At 40.1% G+C, this 25135-nt stretch overlaps 1 long non-coding RNA gene across 1 annotated transcript; it reads left to right on the plus strand.

Moving 5' to 3' along the window:
• Positions 1-6820: 6820 nt before the first annotated feature.
• LOC108428375 lies at positions 6821-24295 on the plus strand. The gene is made up of 8 exons (XR_001857924.2): positions 6821-7179; positions 7311-7328; positions 14087-14201; positions 15832-15950; positions 16683-16741; positions 16920-16969; positions 19125-19269; positions 23695-24295. It is a non-coding gene; the product is annotated as an uncharacterized LOC108428375 (long non-coding RNA).
• Positions 24296-25135: the final 840 nt, after the last annotated feature.

The following is a 25135-nucleotide window of genomic DNA, read 5'->3' on the forward strand; positions in this document are numbered from 1 at the left end:
CGTGGGTAAATTCAAGTATTTTGTGAAGTCGAAATGCAAAGAAAATATTGAATAATACAGAATATTGAGCAGCTTCTGTTCACCGTTTCATTGTTGGTGCAGCCCTGCAAAAGGAAAAAATAAGAGATATGAGTGCTTTTTAAGAGCTGCGAGGGAAAGAGTGTTATCCTCTTTTTCATGAACGAGTAGCATCGCCCCCTCATGTACAATGCCTGGAATAGTAACAGCACTGGGAGGCTTACTAAATATAGCAACCAGGGAGTGTTAACACGTCAACCAGGAACCAGAAAGAAGTGCTCTCCCACTCGTGTGGCCGTTGGGGCAACACATAGAATGCTGCAATTATGTGAAACATGCCTATACGGTGTAAAGTAAATAATAATAATGATATAGATTCACGAGAGTGGTGAAGAAGATACATGAGCTATATGCTGCTGCTCCGGTTGAGAGCGTTGCAGTAGAACGCTTCATGTGTATTCAGAGATGTATAGCCAGTGATGCTGTTCGTTGTTCCCTGTCAAAGGCGCAGATGAGCTGGATAGGCTGGTGTCTATTTAATGGTTGCTGCTTCTTATCTTGAGCGCAAAGCTGTAACAGGATGGATGTTCTCAATCGAAGACGTGTGCGCGCGTGAGCGTGTGTGTGTTTTAAAGGAGGGGTAGACTTAGACTTGTTACGCAATAGGCCTGCATGTGTATGGAGGGAGCAGGTTGGTTTAATTGAGTAGGACCGCTCACTCCTGGCACAGCACATGGGAAACGCGATAGGAACGAGTTTCGGGGTCTGCTCGCGGATTGCTGTTGTTGTGTTTTTGTTTTTAATAAGTGATGATTGTCGAATGAACATCTCGAGTTTGTACCATGGAGTGGCGAACGAATGAATGAATGAATGAGGGAAGGAAGGAAGGAATGAACGAACAGGGGGCACCAGTGCATCGTGACATTGTGACATCACATCGCAAAACTGGCGATCACACAGTTGACGCCAGAATGAATCGTGGCAAATGGACTTTCTGTATTAATTGTGACAAATAATGCAGTTGCATTGTTTTAACACCAACGTTTGCAAGCGATCAGCACAAATAATCACCAGCTAGTTTCAGCAATGCTCCTGCCGCCACGGTGCTCTGATGTAGTGAGTTTTTTTCTCCATTTGTATTCTGAACAAAGTATCGAAGAATCGAGAATCGAATCGCATTCTGAACTGAGTTTATTGTTACTCCCCTGATGATGATTGAATGGAACCCGAGGGGGTAAAACGCTTACAAAGACAATAAAGAAAGGAAAAGAAATGAAAGGATTTTAAAAAGTGACTCTAGGAGGACTCCTTTCAGCATCACTTTCCAACCCAAAACTGAACATGTTACGGAGAGAGAACATCATGTGACAGCAGTCTGCCCGTTCATAAATATTCACCGTCTCTATTCATGCAGACTCCTCTCTTGAGGTAGTTATTGTGCCTCGGCTCTGAATCATGTGATTCTGATGGGAGGGGGAGATGCTATAAATAGCTCTATAGCTCGGCTTCCATTGACATCATTTAGGCAGGAGAGACGGAAAAATAAACAGAGAGAGAGGGTGGGGGGCTATAAGGGCGGAGATTCTTAATCTAAGCTTGAAATTCAAACAAACCCTCATCAATTTTGATTCTCTCTCGGTCCCCATATTGAAAGCACTGGAGCAGTGTCCGTTTCCTAGAATGTGTCTGTGTGTCTCGCCGGGTAGAGGAACTGAAACGAGGGAGAGCAGGTGGGGGGAGGGGGAGGGGGGACATCAAACAAAGGAAAAAGAAACATGTGTGAGAAACCCAATGCAAATATTTTGGATGATGTTTTTAATGGGACCTGTAGAAAGCAGCGTAGCCCAGGCTACTTAAGCAAGCAAAACACACTAGGTGGTTAGGCGGTGTCATTCTGTGTTGATATCTAGGAAGCCCTCTGTGCACCGTCCAGATGGACAAGACGAGCCAGATTTAACAAATAAACTGACTTCCTTTCCATGTGTTTTGTATAAAGGACAGCACTGAGGAGTCCTGAAGTGTCCGTTGTATTTGTTGGTCAGTTTTTAGGGGAAGCTAGAAAGGCCTTTCCAGTTACTTACAAACATTGATTAAGTAGATGTTTATTATGGCTCTCATGGTAAATATGTCCAAGCAAATCAAATAAGGGTGAAGAATGGTGTTTGTCACTGTGTCATTTGATGGTGTCCCATTTAACGCTGTACATAAAAACATTATGGGTACACATCTGCTGTACAGTAGTTTAATATGTGGGAGATGTGTGTGCTGCGAAGCATTTTCTCATAAAATGAAGGTTCCTAGTACTAGTACATAGTTCTTTGTTTGTACACATGGAAAATTCTATGGAAAATTAATCAGTTTCTCAAAATATCTGCATAATTCAATGGTTTAGATGTAAACAAAGTCATTTAGAGTGGTTTCCAGAGAAACCTACAGAGTCAGAATTGTTCAGAGTGGTGGTGGCGCATGTTTAAGTAATTTAATGCTTCAAAAGTTACCTCACAGACATTGAAACATAGTTTAAAATCCATTCGTGGAGGGGAGGTGCATGCAGCATGTTGCAAAGCAAAGTATTAATCAAAGAAAATGTATTTTAAGGTATTTACTTTTCTTTTTTTTTGCCATTACCTGGATTACGTATAAAAACTCAAGACACGTGTAGGTTCACTAGTCACTGGACCGTAAATAAAATGGCTATATTTGTGTTGTAGACATCATGGCCCCTGGCTCCTGTCATGACCACTGTACAAAAAAATCTGAGGTAGTTTTCCCAACAAACCACCCAGAATGACTGTCTACATTTCACCCATTTAATCATATAAACATTTACCAACTTTGGTTTAGTTTTTGTAGTATTCAATGTATTCAATGTTAATGATCATTACATCCATGATAACATTATATTCCACAAACTGACAAAGCCCCTGTTGTAGAATGGCTCAAAATGGGTTCCCCTTTTGAGTCTTGGATCCTCTCAAGGTTTCTTCCTCATGCTCTTTGAGAGATTTTTCTTGCCACTGTTGCCTTTGACTTGCTGATGAGGGCTTGGGCCTGGATTTTTCTGTAAAGCTGCTTTGTGACAATGTCTATTGTCAAAAATGCTATATAAATGAACTTGAATAGATATTATTTTAGCGTAGAGTATCACTACTTAGAAAGCATGTCATTAACCTTACTGTAAATTTAAATATCGTCTTATGCCATGATATTGTAATATACACGATATGGCCAATAGTATCCAGTGAACTTTTACTGTATCCTTTCTAGGGAATTTAGCTGTGTTAAAGTGCTCCCGTTGCTGTCACAGAGGTTCATGTGCACTCATAGCTTGTATAATCTCCATAGAAAAGCATTGCCAGTAGAATGGGATGCTGTGCAGTTGTACATAAGGTCACAAAGCCCAATGACAGATATCAGCTAGAGGGGTATAAATTACATCCGGAACTGGATTGTGGAGCACTCATTGTGGAGTGATGGTGCCTCATCCAGTACCTTTAGGATGAGTTGGAGTGGTGTTTGTGATCCACAATTAATCATCCAAAAATCCAATTAAATCCAAAAAAAATTAATGTTCCAAAATCATATGTAAAGCACTTCTGGAGGCAGCAAAATAGAACAAACTCACTATTAGTACACTTTTAGTAAAAAGGGTTCTGTATAGTACCAAAAGAGTTATTTGACTTGTAACAATAGTGGAACCCTTTTTGTTAAAGGGCTATATTGGCCCTTTTCAAATAGGGTTCTATATAGAAGATATACAGCAGATTCTCCATCAATCTGAAGGACTATTTCATTATGCAGAGAAGCCTTTAATCATGCAAAGGGTTCTTTAAGTGTTCAGGGTTCTATATGGAACCATTTTCATTACTAAAGGCCACTTGAAGAACCACCTTTTCTAAGATTGTATACTTGATTTCTGAAGAACTGTTGGATGAGCACATATCTGCAACCTTTTGTAACTGTAGAGTATTTGGAATATAACATGTTGAATTGTATCAATACCATGCAGTAGTACTTTTGATATGGTTAAAAGTGTGGTGAGATCCTGTAGTCGTACGATCTGTAACACGTTGATTATTTTTCTGATCTTATGGTGCTGTCTGTGGTGCTGAAATCTCATTTGAGTGGCAGAAATCAGTCAGGGTGTGGCGCTGTTTGTGCTGCTTAAACCAAAGATGTTTCATGTTATTATAACTCCAGATAGGCCTAGTCACAGTCTGCGTGATCATCATGTACATACACCATGAATTGTCAAAGATGTTATGATGGTATTTTGTTCTGAAGCCTTATGCAAGACATGGAGCTGGTGGGAAAGGAGTCTTTGGCCCCACAGTAACAGATTTCTCAGAAAAGACAACAAACAAAAGGTAGGTGATACATCCTTGACACATATTGTACAAAATTTTTAAAAAATGCTTTTGCACTGACATGCCAAAGTTACAGATAATCACCAAGAGTGAGGCAGCACAAAGAAATGACTGAAGTATTGTTCAGTGCATGGCTGTGATTTTCACTTAACGTCCCAGGTGCCTGTTGGAACCACAAGCTTTGCTCTTCTTTATTGGAGCAGAGGCACAGTAGGTTAAATAAGGAGATGCTTATGCTTTGAGCGACTTCCAGCCCAGAGTCAGCCGAATTTGTGATATTTTTAGCTTCAGTGGTGAGTGGGGAAAGTCTAGCTTCATTGCTACATCAACATCATCACTCTTCTCTTTTTTTGGTGTTACTACTGCAGAGCTCATTCAACGTCTGAGGCTAAAGATGTCTTGTTTTTGGACATAGAACAGATTTTTAGTTGAAACGTACTGAGCTGGTCCTTCCCTGTCCACTCACTCATGGGTACTCACTATTAAGTACAGCGGCTCACATTTTCACAAAATATAAAACAGAACTCTGAAACCGTAGTTTATGGCTTTCCTTATGAGTGCTGTGTTTACTGATGTCCGAACATTTGTAAACCCATCCAGCACTTCTTCTGTAATCAAGGCTATTAGTAGGGAGCTTGTCTGCTCTTTTCTGCAGTAACACCCTTAACACTTCTTTGCCATGAAGATTTGATTGCATTTAGCCACAGGAGCACTAGTGAGAGAAGGTCCTGATGTTAGTTATCACGAACGACACACTATCTCATCATAAGTGGAGCTTCATCATTTCCGACAGCACAGTTTCAGTGCTCTGCAACCCAATGCTGGAGGATTTGCACTCCTCTAGATGACATTTGTCATTGGGCATCGTGACCTTAAGCCCTTGAGTGGCTGATCCAGAGCATCCCGTTCTATTGGCAATGCTCTTCTATGGAAAACTGTTAATGTGCAGCTTGATGGCTCAAACATGGACTCCTTAGAGTAGCTCAGTTCACTTATTATAATGGGGTGTCTGGACTGTTGGTTACGTATCATATAAATCATATCAAAATTTTTATAGCATGGCAAAAGTTTTTCATTCAGAGCCTGTTGTCTCTATTGCTTGAACTGCTATGTGTGATTACACTCGCTCTGAATTCTATAGAAGTATGGCTAGTGTTACAGCGATACATTGGTAGGCTCATGGTCGGACTGATCCTCACTGTGTCCCCTCATTTAAAGGAAAGAAAAAACATCTAGCTGACATTTTTATTTACGACAGAGTTGAAAACACTGATTGAGCTCAGAGACCGCGTTTGGTGTTTGGGGCACAGAGTTGAAGACACCAGTTTCTGAATGAGCTCTTAGACAGCGTTTGGCGACACCATGCGGCCATCTGCTCAGAGAGTGTTCAGAAGCTAGTGTAGATATGCACTGGTGTCTTCTTTACAGGTTGAATTTGTCTTTTTAAATTCTTTTTTCTTCTTTTTAAATGCTTCATATGCCTCTGATTGTCAGCCACGGATAGCTTTAATGATATTGGGTTTAACAAACACCACTCCTTTCCAAAAACAGTGTTCCTTTGTCTTTCCGTAGGAAACACGGGCACAAACAGTGCCAGCAAACACTGAAACCAGCAGAAACCCCCGTGTAACTGTTTTTGTGAATAGCGTATTCGCTCTATAAGTAGCGAGTTTGCTACGGAAATTTCCTTTGCAAACGAGTTTCCAAGAGCATGGGGTTCGTGCACTCCATGTCTTCTGAGCTCTGGTGCTCGAAAGAAGCACCGAAAGAGTGAAAGTGAGGGCTCTGAGACTATGATACACTGTGTACTCTGCACTCAAGCCCCTCCATGGCTAAACGAGTCTGTCGCGACGGTGGAGGAGCTACAACACAGGAGGTCGCTCCGAGACGCTGGAGCAGCAACACGAGCAAACAAGGCAGATCCTCATAGCCCTGTTTTAGAGTCTCGTTCGGTTCTGTTTTTGGTTCGTTACAGAGTTCGTGTTTGTGTGTGTATCTATGGGTGTTTGAAAGGACGCAGCAGCAGCGCCGTCTGTAATCAGCAGCCATGGACAGTACAGTGGGAAAACCTAAACGTGACGTCAATGCCTAGTAACTGACGCAGCAACCAGTAGAAAAAATATTAAAAACACACCGCAGGCCTTAATTAGCAGCGTCTTCTGGGCTGTTTTTAAGCATGTAAATGTACATATGAAGACACTGAAATTTAGCTGTGAATACAACTTGTTATCTCTCTTTCTTTTCCATCTCTCTCTTATGAGCAGCGAATCCGTCCTGAGTTTCCAAGCGAAAGTTGCATGGAGACACACCGCGTAAGACGCGTGTAATGAAGAGAATGGAGAGAGAGCGAGAGAGAGAGAGAGATAAAGAGGAGAGGGAGAGCGGGAACAAACCAAACTGAAACACCAAAGGAGATCACAACGGATCTCCACCCATTAGTTCTGGGCTGTTTTAGGCAAAAGACAGACAGAGAGGAGGGTCGGTGGTAAGGGAAGGTGGTGGTGGGGGGGCATTGAGGCAGTTGGTTAAACCAAAAAAAGAGAGAGAGAAAAAAATCACTGCAACGATGCAACGGAGGCGACTCGAAGCCCTTGCACGGAGTTGGAGAGGCAAAATTATTGTACATTGCATGCACTCCACGTAACGCTCCTGAGCGATGCCTTTGTGAGTGTTTTTTTCTTACTGCGAGCTAAAAATAGCATCAGTGTTTGATCGCGCTCCAGAAATAGGCAGAGGGGGTAACACTTGTATAAAAAGGACTGCAATTCTGAGAAACCTTGGACGTGTTGCTGAGGTTAGCCATGAATCAAAGGCACCATTTGATTCTCATCTTTGTGCTTGTGCAATATGGTCACGTTTGATTGCTTTAAAATATATATGGATGTATGTGTGTGCGTGTGTGTGTGTGTATTTCCCTCCTTTCAGCCAGGGCTCTCTGCACCGGTAAGTACACATGCAAAGCGATGTTTGGTTCAACGTACTTACCATGTTGTGTTTGGATGTGTTGCATGTTTCTCTCTTGTTTATTTGTTTTTGTTGTTTTTTGGTGCATGGATGGTGGAGGCGTTTTTTACACTGTGCCAATCCCGCCACGGAAACGGTGCAGAGGGGTAAACAAGTCCGTCTCTTTTCAAACAAGTGGCATGGCCCCTTTTCACTCAAGCTGTAGATGTTCTGTGCTTTTTTAATGTTTCTCTCAGCTGCACACAAAATAAACCCAACCTCTCTCTCTCTAGAGCAAGAAATCTCTCAAACGCTAAACACGAGAAGCAGTGGGGGGAAAGCAACGCCAAACTCATTTGTCTGACGGCGCTGTTGAGCCATTTCTGCCTCTCTTTTTCGCTCTTCTCTCTACAAGCTGTAAGTTCGCGAACGGAAATCCCTCAGAGCAGAAGAACAAGGGCCGATGTTGAGGTGTATGTGTGAAGAGGACGGTAGATAAAGACGTGAATGGGGAAGAAGAAGGGGCACTGAGAGACAGAGAAAGTGAGAGAGAGAGAGAGAGAGAGAGAGAGAGAGAGAGAGATGCAGCAGAGCCGGCGAGAGGGAAACCCACAGACTGATCACACTAGAGTGCTGAAAACATTGAATGTGCAGGGCTTCGACCTGAGACCCCCCTCCCTAAAAATCGCCCCCCAGAAAACGGCATTTTAGGGACATCACGGCGCCGGTAACGTGCTCCTCCTCCACAGCCAACTTCAAACGCACAGCCTAAGTTTTTGGAGCTGTTTGAACAGGGTGTTTTCTGTGCAGTTTAAGGCACGAGACAATGTGGCCACAGGCGGACTCGCTCGGATTTTACTCTTCCGCCCACGTCATTTGCGTTACACACTCTGCTGCAACAGACTGGCTTTTCCGAGCCTCGGCGCTGAACGTTTGTTTGCTCTGGTGCCCAGCCACACATGCGTTTTTGTGCTTTTTGGTCGTTGTATTTTTTGCTTTGGGCTTGTTCAGCCCGGTCTTAGCGATCCACCACCCCAGCTGCGCGTCCATGGCGATGCTCTGGCACTACTTTGGCCATCCAGGACGCTGTTGCGGTAGATGTGCAACTTTAAGCCTGCAGCGCGTGCAGACTTCAGCAAAGTCTGGCACTGAGGTCTGCGTTTTAGCGGGAGGAACAGTTGTGGCTATAAGCACACGTTTAAAGGCAGTCGTGATAGGGTGGCAGCTGACCAGAGACGACTTGAGCTAGAGGTTTTGCAGTAGTCTTAAGTATGTCTGAAAGCATCGTTCCAGCAGGCGTGCTCCTCTGTGCTCCAGCTGCATCTGCCTTAGCAATGTCTGATGACCACTTACCACGACACAGCCCTATATTCAAGTGCTAACGGCTAAAATGGGCAGAAATGGGGCGAGCTGGTGTTGTTTGTGTGAGCAATGTGGTCGCTCGCTTGGGAAAGAGAGGCACAACAACACACACACACACACACACACACACACACACACACACACACACACACACAAAGCTCGATCTCGATTACCTTGACCTTTTTTTCAAAGAGCGCGTGGCTTTCTTTTGTTTAAACGCACAGCCTAAAGCCCAGACATAGCGATATCTTCTTCAGTAATTCACCGGCGGCGGTGTAATTTTAGCGGCAGCGCGGATTTCTCCGAGTCGTGACTGCTATAGTGAGTAATATGTGCGCGTTGGCTGCGTCAGGAGATGCAGTCGCTGTGCGGTGCAGACGGAAGGGGGAGAAATCGTGACTGACTGGAGACGTCCGCAAATGAAACGACCACCCAATAAAACCCATCCTAATGGTGGCATCTGGGCGAGATATTTGCACGTTTGTCTCTCTCTAGCCTTGAGCCACCTCAACCTCCCCTTGCACCAATGAAGACACGAGAAGAATATCAGTGATTAAGGGAAGGGAGGGGGGGGATCTTGGTTTGGGATGAGTTCAGACTGGTGTGTGTGTGTATGTGTATGAGAGAGGGGGGGGGGTCCAGATATAGATCGTGACCCTCCCACCTAGTACAGTTTCTTGCATAGAGTTCCAAAAAGGGATTGCCAGAGACTTTTGTGGTGCATTTTGACAAATGATTGCTATGGTGTGGATATAGGAGCAGAACTTGCCTGGTAAGTAAAACAATTCAGCTACCAATAACGCCAGCTAGAGCGGGTCTCTTATTCTAAAGGAAGCAACGAGTGTCTGTCCACCTTTGAAAGACTTTTATTTTGCTCTCTGTATCACGATTCAGTGGTACTGGAAAAGTAATCATAATAATAACAGTCCAGTGATAGGGACGAGTCAAGTTATTGGCGCTGTTGTTTTGTTTTTGTTTTTGTTATTGTGCTAGACCTGCGTTACGTTACTAATTGACGTTCTGTTATAGAATATGATTTTACAATCTAAAACAATCAGGTAGTTATTCCATTCAATATAAAGAGTGAGAGTGTATGTAAACGTTTAATGCCACTTTACGGAATGTATTGAGTGTGAGATGTTGTAGTTTTTTTTTTCTTTTATTGTAGAGAGAGAGAGACCCCCGTGTCCTCACTCAGTGGTATCAGCCAGTGAACTCTCAGTGGTCATGCAATGAAATTGCTTCAGAAGCCTGTCATGTTGTTGTCGTCGTATGGAGGGCGATGTGGTGCTCTCCTGTCTTGAATTACATGTACTAAACTGGGGGAGGTTTTGGTGTTAGATGGGGAGCAGCGGGAAGGGGGGCGTTTGGCAAAGTATGTGTTGATAGTCATTTGTTATATATGAGCATTGGCTACGATTCGGTGGGCTCTAAGACGTCTCTGTTTTTGTGTGTGACCCGCAGTATACCGATTGCAATCTTGAACACGAGAGCGCGCACGCTGCGTTAACACATTGACATAACGAGCTTCCTTCTCTCCGAGACGTGACTGGACAATAACGTTGGGCTCAAAAACAGCAAACTCTCGCTGTAATCATACCGTCTTACACGGAATTTGTCTGGTCACTTGCGCCAACTAGGATACAATTTGGTCCCCCCCTCCTCTCTCTCTTCCTATCTCTCTCTCTCTCTGCCTCTCTCACCCTCACTCTCTCTCGCTCGCTCGCTCGCTCTCGCGTTTTTTCTCTTTTTTTTCAAAAAGGGGGGTCCCTATATGAGCAAGACACCGATTGGTGGATGACGATTTTTGTTTGGTCCAATAAGATCCCTCGCTGCTCTCTATTTATTGCGAGCAGATTACAGACTGCTCTCTCCTCACCCAGAGCACTCTCTCTCCCTCTCTCCCTCTCTCCACTCTCCAGCGGCTCTATCTGCTCAGGTCTCTGCCGAGACGAGATCACGAACCAGGGGGATGTATGGCATTTACAACAGCGCCAAAAAAGAGAACTGTAGGGTAAAGAGAAAGGAAGACGATGCCGATTTTTTTACTGTATGTCTGTGTTGTGTTTTTTGTTTTATTGTTATTTTTTATTGAGGCTCTAATCCATTCGATGCAGCTCGGTAGGCAGGAGCGAGGGAGAAATAGGAGGAAGAGAAACTATGGGAGTGAATTCAGCACCACGGACAGCGCTCGCGGGCAGATTACAGGCATTTGGATGCTGGCCGTTCTGAAACCCCCCTCCTCCTCTCTTACCCTCAACCCCCCCACACACACACCCTCCCTCCCTCCTAACCCCCCCTCCGTGCTCGGTGAATGTGAATGAGTTGGAATACACTTCAGGCACGGAAAAGGCTTTCAGTGCCCCTCGCTTCGCCGACGTCTGGACACGCGCGCGCACACTCGGCGCGAGATTAGGAATTGAAGGAGAGACCGTGCAGGAGGCACCTGGATGATGTCGCTGCTCTGCTCGATGTCGATGGACTTTAAAAAAGAAAGCTGCACCGCGGACTGACTGACTGCGATCTGATTCTGTCTCTCGCGAATCTTTTTGCGGTCTGGGCTTGCTGTTCATAAGTATCTAGCTGGGAAGCCCTTACCCCAAAAAGCATTTGCGGAAGGCGCATTCAGCGAATTTAACAACAGAAGAGGCTTCACAACAGACTGCTTGGACTTAAATATGTCTTGAATATACATCACAAGCTTATTTGTTTTTTTTTCTTTTATTGTCATTATAATTGTTAATATTACTATTATTATTATTGTATTTTCTTGGAGAAAGAATGTCATCTCGTACTATGAAAAGCCCAACTTCTCTCGCTCAGTCGAGAGTTTTTCTGGCGTCTCCAGTTCTCCCCTGAACACACACACACACACACACACACACACACACACACACACACACACACACGGCTGCAGAAAAGTCACCCAAACAACATCCTACATCCACCAACGGGGCTCCAGCAGTCCGCACGTGGGAAAACACAGAAGTCCAATTTAGGGGGGTGGGGGTTTGGGGGGGGGGGGGGGCGGGATATGGGCAAAGGAAGGGAGGGGGCCATTTCGTTTGTATACTATTCAATTTTGAAACCAAACACTGTCGAAATGACCCCACCCCTTTTGCAACCACGCACAGGTTCCATACTGTTTATCCACGCACACCAGCTTCCTAAGTACATTCTGAATTATCAGCATATAGATGACAGGGTGCCAACGCGTTGCACTGCAAGCGTCACCGTGAGCCTGTACGTCATGATAGGGGCCCTGAGAATACACCAATCCTCCAATATTTCACCCTCTCTCTCTTTTACACACACTGTCTCAGTAGCAGTTGTGACACCACTATGAAATCCCCATCATTCAGTAACTCAACATACTGTCCATAATAAAGATTCTGATAAATGCAGGCAAATAACAAATAACTGTACAGAGAGCCAAGGAGGCCAGTTTCTGTGTGTGTGTGTGTGTGTGTGTGTGTGTGTGTGTGTGCGTGTGTGTGTGTGTGTGTGTGTGTGTGTGTGTGTGTTAATATATCATGTCCACAAGACGTGGACGTGGCCTCAACGTGTCTCAGGACTATCCACCACTTACATAACTCGTAGCTACGAGTTTTAATTCTCGTGGGATCGACTCCTTAAATTGTTGCCACTGTTTTACCTCATTATAGCCACCACTTGCAAGAAATACCGTCCAACATGATTTAGTGACCTGGACCTAACAAGCTAAGTGTTTTAAAAAGGCATCTCACCGTGGTCTTGGTCACACGATTGGCCTTTTTGATGTAGATTTGAAAAAAAAAGACGTCACTCCCCCTACTCAGCGTAAACGATACCTAGTTCACAGTTTCATTACAACAAGGAGTGAGATGTAACATGTGCTCTCGAGTCTGTCTTCGCTCGTGTAAAGAGCCAATAACCCCCGAGATCTGAGAAATCGAAGTCTGCCCAGTGTGTGACGTAGACACAATGTATCATCCAGTTTGCTTGAGTTCACTCTAATGGGCAACGCATATTAACGATTGACGATTGCCTTGAATAAGCTGGGTTGACTTTGGTTCATGGTATGTATGTGTTGCGTGACAAGTTGGTCAATTAAAGGAAACGAAAGTGGCTTAAGTTGGTCAAGGCGAGTGGCCTCCATAAAACGTTTGAACGAACTCAGCCAATCAGGTAACAGATGACATTAAACTTCACGCTACTTCATCACGCTCAGGAGACCCGAGAGGCCCTGAATGACGAGAACAGCCCCGCGAAACCTGAACAGCTCCTACAGCTCAGTCGCTTCTGAACGGGATTGAGGGGAGTGTGCTCGGTCAAAGCAGAAGGGTCTCACGACTGAAAGTAGCTTTAATTTGCAATGACAGTAATGTACAAACACAGAGGTAGGTCTAACTCATCTGTAAAGACGGGTTACAGGGCCCTTTGCAGTCGTCCAAAGCGTCTCCAGCTCCACACCATGTAGGTCGTTGATTTACCATTCATGCTGGACCACCCAACCCCTTAACTAGCTTATAAAGGTGTACACGTTATGTTTAATAGATAAGACACAGTCACCCATGAAACGTCACGTCAGAAACAGTTAAGGATTGCATTGGTTTTTGACTGAAGTGACCGCCTCATGAGCTGAACAGTCGTGTTCAGAGATAAGGTCCTGTAGGCTTTGGTTTAAAGTGTTGTTTTTATTAGCTGTCGTCATTAGTGAGCTGGTGTTTGGTGTGTGCAGAAAACTTCCTAGCCGCTTCTACTTCTGTCCGTCTCCTCCCAGCGCCCTTAATCATAAATACGATGTTCTGGGCTTACAAAAGTAAAAAAAACGGCTTGAAAAGTGTGAGTAAAACATGTAATATTAATTTGAAACGATATCATTTAATACAAGGGTCGCTTGGGGTCTTTGCGGAGGGTCCAGCTGATCCTCCAGTGCTAAAAAAAGACTCAAACCATTCGACGAGCAGCGAAGACGATATTATGTGACACAAAAATAGTAACACATATTTTAAATATGACAACAAATAGAAAATAATTATAATAAAACTACCGAAGAATTGAGTCACCCAAAAGCAGCCTGGAGTTAATGGCCCCGTGTGCGCGCTGAGCTGAGTGTGACAGACAAAGCGACCACACACGCACACACAGGAAAGCCTGTGTGTCTAATCACTTTTCACATATATATATATATATATATATATATATATATATATATATATATAATATGAAAAGTGATTAGACACATATATATGATGAAATGTGTGTGTGTGTGTGTGTGTGTGCACATGCATGCGTGCATGCGCAGTGTGTGTCTTTTTTTGGTAAAGGTGATTCACTCATTCATGCTTTTTCAGCTTCCTTTCCACTTTTCTCTAAGGTATAACTAAATCTTTGTTTTTTACTTTGTGTTCAAGGTGGACAAAACAATGAGAAGTTTCTTCACTGCCTTCTTCAGATGCTGCCAGATCTTCTCAGGCCATCCGACACCTCACTTGTGCTCCTTCATCCACATTATTCTCACCTGCCTCTGTAAGTTTTTCTACTTTTAAAATGTGTAGTGTGTTTGTTTTTTTGTGTTTATTAGTAACCCATCCTTTAATTTTACTGCTGCTTCTTCATTTAGTGCTTGTGTAATGGCATTTGCACTGTGTAACTGTTGTGAGCACATGCAGGCTTAAAGACAGTCTTAAATGCAAAATCTATCTGGAAATGTGATAATTAGCCTGTCAAACCTGTCACACATTCTTAATTAAACTCTAAACAAACAGTTTGCCCATGCAGTTTTGCCTGGCCCCACACTGTGAAGGACATTGGGAGACACTGATGGTGTAGCTGGGTGTGGTCCACAGAGATAGATTCTGATTATTAATTGTAACTGTCTGTGAAGTTTCTGACATGTTGATTAGCTTGCAGAGCTGAGGTGTTTTGTGGGTGAACAGGGTTAAACGTGTGGATATTTTTGGTAGATGATGAGCTAATGTGGACTTTCATACCTTTGTGACAGTGAGAGAGAGAGAGAGCTTGAATCGCTTTCACAATGTATTTTTATTATTAAAAAATGTAAGTGTGCATATATATATATATATATATATATATATATGTGTGTGTGTGTGTGTGTGTGTATGTATATTTGTGCTTATATGTATATATATGTACACACACACACACACACACACACACACACACACCACACAAGCACATACACACACTTGCACATATAGAGATACGCATATGTTCATGCACACACACGCGCACACATGTGCACACATGCGCACACATGCGCGCACATGCGTGCACACACACACACACACACACACACACAGACATGCACACATACGTATGTAAAGCTTTAACCTGACTATATGTGTAGTGTTGGCTGGGCTGGAAGCCTTGACTTTTATGCCTTTCCATAAGAAGTAGAGAAGTTTCTAATTGTGTTGAAGTACAGCGCTGTGCAAAAGTCAGAGACCATCCTTCTTTGATTTAATTTCCAGTCAAAACAACCACTAAGTAGAAGTTAATTTTTCAGGATATATTTCTGGTGATATTAGATACAAATATGACCCAGTTTCATAAAGAAGAGGAAAGACAAAGGAAAATAACTTGTTGAGATTTATGTGCAATTTTCTTTTAAAGACTCTGAAATGTAAATGACTTAACGGCTGTTTTAATTGGAAATTAAATAAAGGAAGGGTGGTCTCTGACTTTTGAACAGTACAGTATGTTTTAGGGCAGCCCTTATTATATCCAAAAACACTTTACCAGTTGTGCTTGAGATTGAAAGTTTAGGTTTTGATGAGTTGTTGCAATCTGTGGTGTGTGTGTGTGTGTGTGTGTGTGTGTGTGTGTGTGTGTGTGTGTGTGTGCGTGTGTGCGTGTGTGCGTAACAGTGTGATGTATTGAATTGTGTCATTGTATATACACATATATGTGTATATATATATGCATATTTGCATGTATATTTACAAGTTTCAAATTTCCTGTACGGTGCAGGTCTCCACTCTATTTGATCTACCATGTGAGTTTCAGCTTAGAAAAAGAGCTTAGAAAACAGATGTCTACCATTTCAATTAAAAATCAATTATATTTAAACAATCATATATGTATATGATTGTACTTGTATAGGTATATGTATATACTTTTTTATTTTCATCCACAGACTGGATCTGTAATAAAAACAGAATGGACGTTACACTCGTCTTAGCCTGGAGGTATTGAAAAGGAGCTTGAAAAGAAGAGTGCATCTTCAACACTGAGATTAGTGTGATTCTGTGCTGGGTAAGCCATTTAGATTTGTGCATACTCACAGAATGGCCTAACTAACCCTTTGTGAATCAGTTTGACCATACATTTGATTTGCAATTGGGAGCATACTGTAAAACTTGGAATTAGAAGAATACTGTAACGTCTTCCATTGAACCAGCTGAGGTGTGGTCACGTACTGTGTACTAGAATGTGCAATTGTTGTAGCTGATTTCAGTTAGTCAAATCTCTTCAGTCTACTGTCTCTCTCAGTACTATTCAGATCAGTGATGAGGGTGGAGTTCTCTGAGCCAAGGACTGGGCTCAACTACCTTTAAGCTTGCAGGTGAACCATGGAGATTAATTATGTTGTCTAGAAGTTACTTGCTACACCATTATGTGACAAGTTTGGTTTTGAACTAGCTTCTACCTCTGCCCTGCCTTTCTGTTTAAAGTTTTCACTAAGTTGGCTTGCAAACGTTTTCCAAGCCATTATGTGGCACCAACGCGAGAAGATGGCTTTTTATTAATATTTTTATTTCATATTTGAAACAGCAAGTATGATTTATGTAGTTTAGCACTGATGTAAAAGGAGAACTTGACACTGTATTTGCCTGATCATGTAGTTAATATGATACAGTAACATCAGCCCTCAATTTAAATAAAGCTTTTGTATGTGACTCTGTGTAAATGTAAAAACACAATTCCTCTTATATACTTTTATTTTGTCTCTTATTGTCCTGCTGTCAATTTTTAATCTTTATTTAGATGAGCAGACCTTGGAGCCTGAGGAGCCACCTGTTTTCTGCTTCTGTCTCCGCATAATGGTATGGTGGCCTTCGAAATATTAATGCTTCTTCACAAATATTCTGTGATTTCATTTTGCTTTTCTGACTTGTGGGACGTTTTCAACATTTAAATGAGTAAATATCTGGGTCTACTAGCAAGCCTTATTTCTAAATACATTGTTCATTTTTTTCTTCATTTATGCCATCAAATATTAAGGCCAATGGACAGTACAGTACAGACAAGGACAATGGACTCTTTATTATATTGTAAGTTACATTTCATCCTTTATCCCTGAAAAGATCTTTTTAAATTATTTATTCATGTGTATCTTCATACATTGGCTGGGACAGTTCACTATTAACAAGAACAATGGACACTTCAGCATATTTTCTAGATAACAAGTTCAATTTCAACCATTATCCTTGGACAGATAATTCTTTATTGCATTTATTTTATTGTATTATTTATTTAATTCTTCATTTATGCAATCATACATTGGCTGGAACAGTGGACAGTTCATCACTGACAAGGACAATGGACACTTCATCTTCAGTCTTAGATAAAAAGTTCAAATTCAACGATTATCCCTGGACAGATGACTGGTTGAAGAGAAAGAAACATTGTGAGACTGTACTTTGATGTTTCTTTGTCTGCCCTGTAAACAGTTTTATCTGTATATAGCGAGCTGGTGTCTATAAACAAGGCTGACGAGCATATTTACTGTAGGGTGGCAGATTGTTCTCTATAGAAGTTTGAGCATATGACTCAGGGAAGGTGTGAGGGATGAGTCAGAATCAGGCGGGGTTCAGGAAGGGAGGGGGTCCTCTGCTACCTGTCAGAGGGGGTCCTATGACGTGACTGGATCAGGTGAACCAGACTCAGACGATTAATTCTCTCATCAAACTATATGTGCTCACAATAATAATAATAACAATAATAATAATAATAATGCACAACCATATGGACGCCATTTTAAAACCTCAGCCATTAGTTTTACTCAGGGTACTGTATACACAGGATTAGAGTGTTTGTGTGCCCATTACACTCTCTGAACTCACATTAAAAACTCGGCATTTTTACATAACATCTCCTGTTTCTATTTTTATTGAGGCAATTAAAAAAGACTTTAAATGTACTACTAATGTGTGAATAGGACTTTAAGAGAAAACTTACTATTGGACATGAAAGAAACAGATTTCTACAAGACTGCTTTTACAGTATACACGTTCGGATTGTAATTCCTTTTTCTCATTTTTCAATATTAGTAATATTACCAGTGGATGGATTACTGATGGAGTTTACAAATATTTACCTTTAACTGTTAAGTTTTGACACTTTGTCACTCTGTATCACCCACAGGTCTATTTAATACTTAATTATATTAATTATATCAGAGTTAAACATGGAGATGGGTGATATGGCAAAAATATAATACTACATTGCAAGATTATTATTTTTTTCAGACATCTGATCAGTTGGAACAGAGAAAAAAGGAGTGGTGCTACATTTTAAATAAATAATATCAGAAACTGTGAATACAATGATTATTCAGTATTTAGCATTCTGTGTTGCATTAAATCCAGTTAAACGGGACTAATTTTGCTGCTCTTTATAATGAAACATGCAGTTGGTGTTCTGTAAGTAATGATTATATACACAATATGTTCAGAAAAGCATATTATATTGTATTGTAATATAATTCATCATGATAACTATGTATATTGTCACATTGCAGAGCCCTAGTTACACGTGACATATGTATAAAAATGCTAAAAATACACATTTGCGTTATTTGAAGCCATAATTCTTCCATACACATTAAACATAATACAACCATGATTCAACTTACATCTTTACCTTTATAAAAGTTTATTTTATCTTACCTTTACTAATTAATCCCTTAAAATTCCAGGTTTATTACATCACAAGGCTTATTATGAAGTTACTGCAATGTCTTCTATGCAAACTTTATTCTTAAGTAATAGAAGTCTGTAAACGAAGTTTGGACAGATCCTGGTTATTTTAAGAAGGAAGAAAAACAGAGATAATTAATTACATTGTAACATTGTATCATAATCACTGTAATGAGACAATCTGTGCTGCTGCAGAGTGGCACAAGCAGCCATACAGTGAATGATACTGCTTCATGTGTGAGACTCAGCTGAGACCGTTTGAGAAAACTACTACACATACAAGTTTATATAAATATGAGACAATTTCATGATACAGTTTGCATTAATAAATGTGGTGAAATACATCGTCACCAAATCAGTTCTGAATTTCACACATATGGCTAGAGAGGAAGAGTGAAGCTAAAGTCCCTCAGTAGAGGTCTGGTTTTATGAAAGGCCTACCCGAGTGATGCACTGTGATGAGTAGATTTGCAGTTATTAATGAATGATTTTCACCTTTAAATTGTAGGATATTTGTGAGTGAGAAGAGGCCCAGACCAGAGCAGGACGGATGCAGTACCATGCCGTGTTTCTGCAGGGAGGAGAGAAGAGAGGGACGGAGGATAAGGGCGTGTGCTGAGATCCAGAATAAAATGGATGAATCAGTTATCACAGTTAGGTATCACCTGCCGCCCATTTAACTTGGAGCAAACAAAGAGAGAAAAAACAGAGGAGGCTTTAAAATGGAAAACGTAGTTAGGTTTCAGTTGTTTAGTCTCATCTTACCCTTCACTAAAAATTCACCATTCTATGACTATCAGCACAATGTAAAAGTGATGCAAATGTCAGTACATTCTTTTTATCTTAGTCTTTACACTTTAAAAGAGTATTTAACAGCCCAATATTAACAAATTTAAAAAATAACTTTCACTTTTTAAGCAATGAACCAATTCAAAAATGTATCCAGCTTCTACATTGCATTGGAATAATTCCAATAATTTGTGTTAAGTATTCTTTCAATGCTCTTAAAGTATTCTGTAAAATGTGTATCATGTGATGCAGACTTTGTTTAGAAATACATTTTTTTATTTAAGGGGATTCTGAATAGAGAACATAGTGATAGCACAAAACCATATGGAAGAAAAGAGTCTTCCTCAAGTTAAATGAGTGAACACCTCAGATTTGTAAAAATAATGATGCAAAACAATGTAGATTTTCTAATGTCAATTATTTTATATTCTAATAGTGCAGAGAAAACAGTCTACACATTTAAGTATTCATCTGTATCATCTGGGACATCTGTGTTTTAGTAAATTTAGCAAGAGATTAATGACACCTTTCAGAAAATCTAATAAAAACCATAAAAATAAGCTTTTCTGGTGGAAAAAACATGTGTATATATATTTGGTTTTGGAATTATTGTCTTGATAGAAAACTCTAGAGGAGTTGAGCTTATCTGTAGAAGAAACTGTACTGTACAGGAAACTGAGTAGGGGAATATAAACTGAGATGGTTGCTTTAGTAAAAGCCTGGCCTTGTAGAACAGAGGAGAGAGAACCTCAACTTACCCAATTTTTAAAAGAATTTTTGAATATTTATATGTTAAAAATAATTTTAAATAAATTTTAAATAGTTTAAAATAATTCTTGAATATTTATATGTTACATGGGTTTCAGAAAAGAACCTGATGACAAGAGATTTTTCAACTACTATTCCAAGATAAAACTCTTAAACTAGAGCAGTGCTTTAGAAGAACCACTTTTGGTTCCTTAAAGAACCTGTCAGTGGATGCCTTTTGAAAATATATTAAAGTTTAAAGAACCAGCACATTATGTAAAGCTTCTATATCAGTTAAAAGTATTACCTAGAACTGTACATCCAAGTTATTTTATTTAAGATTCATTTAAGAACCTTTATTTTCAAGAATGTACCAACGATTCTAACTATTCTACATTACTAGGATAACAAAGGAAAACACTGAAATAAAAATAAAATCTCCAAGGGTTCTCTGGAGTAATGCAATAGAGGAACATCTTTTAGTTCCTTGAAGAACCTTTTAATGGATATCTTGTTTAAACTTTTCTTACCTCTTTAGAAGTTTAAAGAACCTCTACACAATAAAGGTTCTATAGTGATTTTTTTAAGCTTTAGGTCTTTTTGAGATCTGTACATTAAGGCCAAGAACCAGTTATTTTATTTAAAGATGAAGAATTTTTACTTTCTAAAGTGTACCAACTGTACTGGGAGGACTATATATTTTGTACTATTCTGTATACAAAATAGAATTATGTTTTGTATTAGTTTGTATTAAATGGGAAAGGGTCTGCATACGTGCCTACATGTTTTGTCTAATCTTAAATGTGAAGTAAGGCTGAAGTAGAATTTATAACTGCTAGAATAATACATAAGACTGACCATTGACTTTAAACATGAGAGGCAATGCTATAGTAGCAGCAGTGGGTATATAATGTGTACATATATACAAAAATGGCTGTATGAAAGCGTAAATTAGGGATAATTAGAAAAGAAAAACACTGACGTACATTGAAACACATTAGGTCAAACTGTCCTCATTCTGAGTCACTTTTAATTATGTAGAGCCAGAATTTCACTGCATGAGTCTAAAAAGACATAAAGATGGTCTGACTGTATTGTTTATTGTTACAGAAAGTCTGTCAAGAGCAGCCATTTTAGTGTGCATGTGTGTGTGCATGTGTGTGGGAGACTGAACAGAGACTTAAGCTTGCATGCCTGTATACCAGTGAGTGCGTGTAGTAGGAGCTGAAAACCGAAGCTTGAGTGAACATATGAATTTTATTGTTAAGGTTTTGTAGGTATTACACATTTGAAGAGTTTTGTTTCAAAATGCTATATATCTACATTGTGGCAGTAGCAGGCAGAGGTTTGAAAAGAATAACAACTTAAAAAGAAGAACAAAAAGAACATTTTTATTTCTGTAATAAAGATAATTGTTTATCATAATACAGCACTAATATTTACTAAGAGAAAAGAAGAGAAAAGAAAAGTGTGAGCCTGAGGGTGTGAAGGTTGTCTGTGCAAAGAAAGCGTGTTATGTTTGTACATGTGTGTGTGTCTGGTTGGCTGTCCATCTCTTTATTTCAACTGACCATTACAATCAATAATTACAGCAGGCATTTGAAACCTACAGATTCAAATTGATTTTAATCATTAGTTCTGATAATAACTCTTTGTGGTAAAGTGAGGTAGCGTAAGAACATACCAGATCACAATGTCATGCTCAGTGTGTTCTTCTTAAATTGAACAATTATTTAATTAGTACTGCAAGTGGCAGGTGTACAGTGTAGAGAACAGAGTCTCTCTATTATATAGGTTTGTACATTTTATGACATTAACACTGTCTGCAAATCAGGTTTAGAAGAAGTAGCTTATGATTATTACCTGTGAAAGGTAAAATTATTGATTAGAACTTTTAAGACATAATTATTTACAGATGTGCATAGGACAGCTATGCATGGGCTAAAACATGACTTATATATTGTATAACAGACCCATTTTGAATTCTGTGTACTAATAACACATTTGAAGGGAATTAAATTCACCATAAATTGAAAGTGTTTAGTAGTGATTATTATCCATGATACACACTGCTTGACCTCTCAAGGTCTGCGTGCGTGAGAAAGAGAATGAGGGGATGAGAGAGATGAAGAGAGAGAGAGAGAGAGAGAGAGAGAGAGAGAGGGAAGAGACAGAGAGGGATGTAGACATGTGTTGTATTTGTAAGTCCTGTGTGCGGGTGTGTATATTTTGTGAAAGTGTGTCTTGTGGCCATCACAGCTTATCACTAACAGTGTGTGACGCTGCACCCTTTCAAGAGGTACACATGCGTTAAGGCAGATGGCAGAGACCTTTCTCAGCAGATCCCAAATTTACAAACAATGAAATGTCATTACTTAATCATGACAGAATACAGAGTTACTATAAATTTGAGTTTTATTTCCTTTTTTTCCTGAAGGGTCACTGAGGCTGGTGAAATTCAGTAACGGTGCCTTTATTCTAACACTCGGCTCTCTGCGTTCATCAGAGCTGGACAGTCAATCAAAGAAGTTCTCACACTGGATCATATTTTACACTAACGTGTTTTTCAGGCTGTGGCTTTTACTGTTCAAGTGCAGTTTTATTTTAACTTAATGTATGTCCTTATTATGTCTTCAGTACAGTTTTAAAGCTGACACAATAAATATTGAGTGTATAGGAGATATATTGAATATCTGTGTTAATTGTACTCAACTTGAAACATTGCTCATTTGCTCTTTTAGTAACATGAATGTAGCTGTTAAAATGTAAAATCTAAATGTAACATCTACCAGTTTGAGGAGAAATAAGAGTTTTTGAATTACTGTGTGCTGTCATTGGATGCCACAATTATCATAAGCAGAGGTCTTTTATTCATGTTGTTTGACTGCTCTGAGTATGAGTGTGTATGTTTGGGGAGAGGACGGGGGGGTTGAGCTTATATATATAGTGTATGTGTGTGTGTGTGTGTGTGTGTGTGTGTGTGTGTGGTGTGTGTTCATGAATGTGTATGTGTGTGTAGGTATGTATTCTTGCGTCTATATGTAAAAAAAAAAAAAAAAACAGTAAAAAACAAAAACCTCTCTAACTGGCTGCCGGTTATTTCATATTCATTCATATGTGGAAAATAATATCACTACACATACATTGTTCCTCTTTTGCCTCAGAAAACAAACCTCAACCCCTCCTATTGTGATGTCTAGAGTTTACATACCTTCCTAGCTCAGAGTGCAGATAAATTATATCACTCTGCTGTGTATGTCAGCTCTGTTGCATGAAAGCTTATCTGTACGTATTAACAGACACTACTGCAACATAACAATGACACAGTCAACAAATGTACAATGTTCAAATGTTATAATAAGCGCTGGAACCTTATAGCTAGAAGCTGCTGTCACATTATAAGGCTGAAAAATAAAACTGCAGTATGTTAGTAATATGTAAGTAAGTAAATTATGTAAAGTTGTGTAATGAAGCCTCATTGAGTAATGTAAGTGAGGGTGATAAACATGTTTTGATGGTCTGATCTGTTCATGTTTTCACAGACAAACTGGTATAAAATTAGAAAAAAAGTACACAAGAAGTTGGATCCCTCCTGATCAATCCACTGGTTTTTGTTGCTTGCCTGTAAAGGATATTTCACCTGCTTATTCAAGGAGAAGATGATACAGTAAGGTATTTAAACATCCGTTGTTTTAAGGCATTTAAACGTCCGTTGTTTTGTGTTTAGGGTGCAGGGGCGCAGTGCTTGAGTTTTTTCCAGGAAACTCTCGTTTCACATGAGGTTGATAAAGTTTTCTTGTGATTTCAGATCAGGGTGAATAGCAGGAACAGCTCACTGGTCTGTAAGAAATAAATTCATAAAGGCTCTTAGGACTATTTACAAGTATTTTCTGGGCATTGTCTTCTGTAGTTGTGATGTGACAGCTGACGCGCTGTAAACTTATTACATCAATCTGTCACTAAGCTGTGTTGTAACTCCAGACTGCGAGAGCAGCTCTGTTACAGCTGTGCTGTAGAATATTATTATAATTTTAGAATTGTGGTATATATAGCTAGCAGGAGGTTTTGTAGCTTTTCTGACCATGTGTTTATAGAGGAGGTGAAAAGATACGGACATGCTGACTACCGTGAGCAGGCATTTCATTGTGTGGACAGTCTAGCAGTGTAGCGCTGTGTGTGTGTGTGGGGGGGGGGGGGGGGGGGGGGGGGTTGTGTGTGTGTGTGGTTTAGTCTATTAGGAATGTGTTTGTTTGTACTATGGTTGTGTGCACATATATAATGTGTGCATCTGTGGCTTGTTATGTTATGGTGCAGAGGGGTCCAAAGGTCTGAGACTACATCTCTTTCAATATGGGATTTTTATTTATTTAATCCTGGAAATAAAGAACAGAAAATATTATTATTTTGAAAATTATAAGTAATGACAAGTAAAATGACGAAGACTGAAGATTCTGTGCTATTTATAGGTCACTATTCAACTGTAAGCAAATATGTGATATTAACCATGTTAAAGACTTTATGTACAGGGTCAGATTTTTTACTCTTATTCCTTCAGTTGTAGCAGATGAGTCTCAGGTAGATTTGATTTACTCATCAGAGGCTTTTGTCACTGTTAGTCATGAGTTCATGCCAGACTGAGTGCACATTGTCACTAAATCAAAAGTCTGACAAACATTCTCATAGTTAAATTTTCAAGATTAAAAGATTTAAGACTGTTATTCTGATGATGTCATTTGTAATTAAACTTAACTTTGTATTAAATTAGAAAGGAATGCAAAACAGAAGCATTTTCATTAGTGGTCTCAGAATTGTGGACACCATTGTATGTGTTTGAATTTGATCGTGTGAACATATATAGTGTGTACAAGGGTGTACAGATGAGTGTGTACTCTATGACCATGTGCATATTAGTGTGTGCATGTGCATGTGATGGTCAAAAGTGTGTCTGTGACGTTTACTGTGCTTTGTATGGAGTCAGAGTGA

The sequence above is a fragment of the Pygocentrus nattereri genome, chromosome 11 (assembly GCF_015220715.1).
Source record: "Pygocentrus nattereri isolate fPygNat1 chromosome 11, fPygNat1.pri, whole genome shotgun sequence".
Taxonomy (NCBI): domain Eukaryota; kingdom Metazoa; phylum Chordata; class Actinopteri; order Characiformes; family Serrasalmidae; genus Pygocentrus; species Pygocentrus nattereri.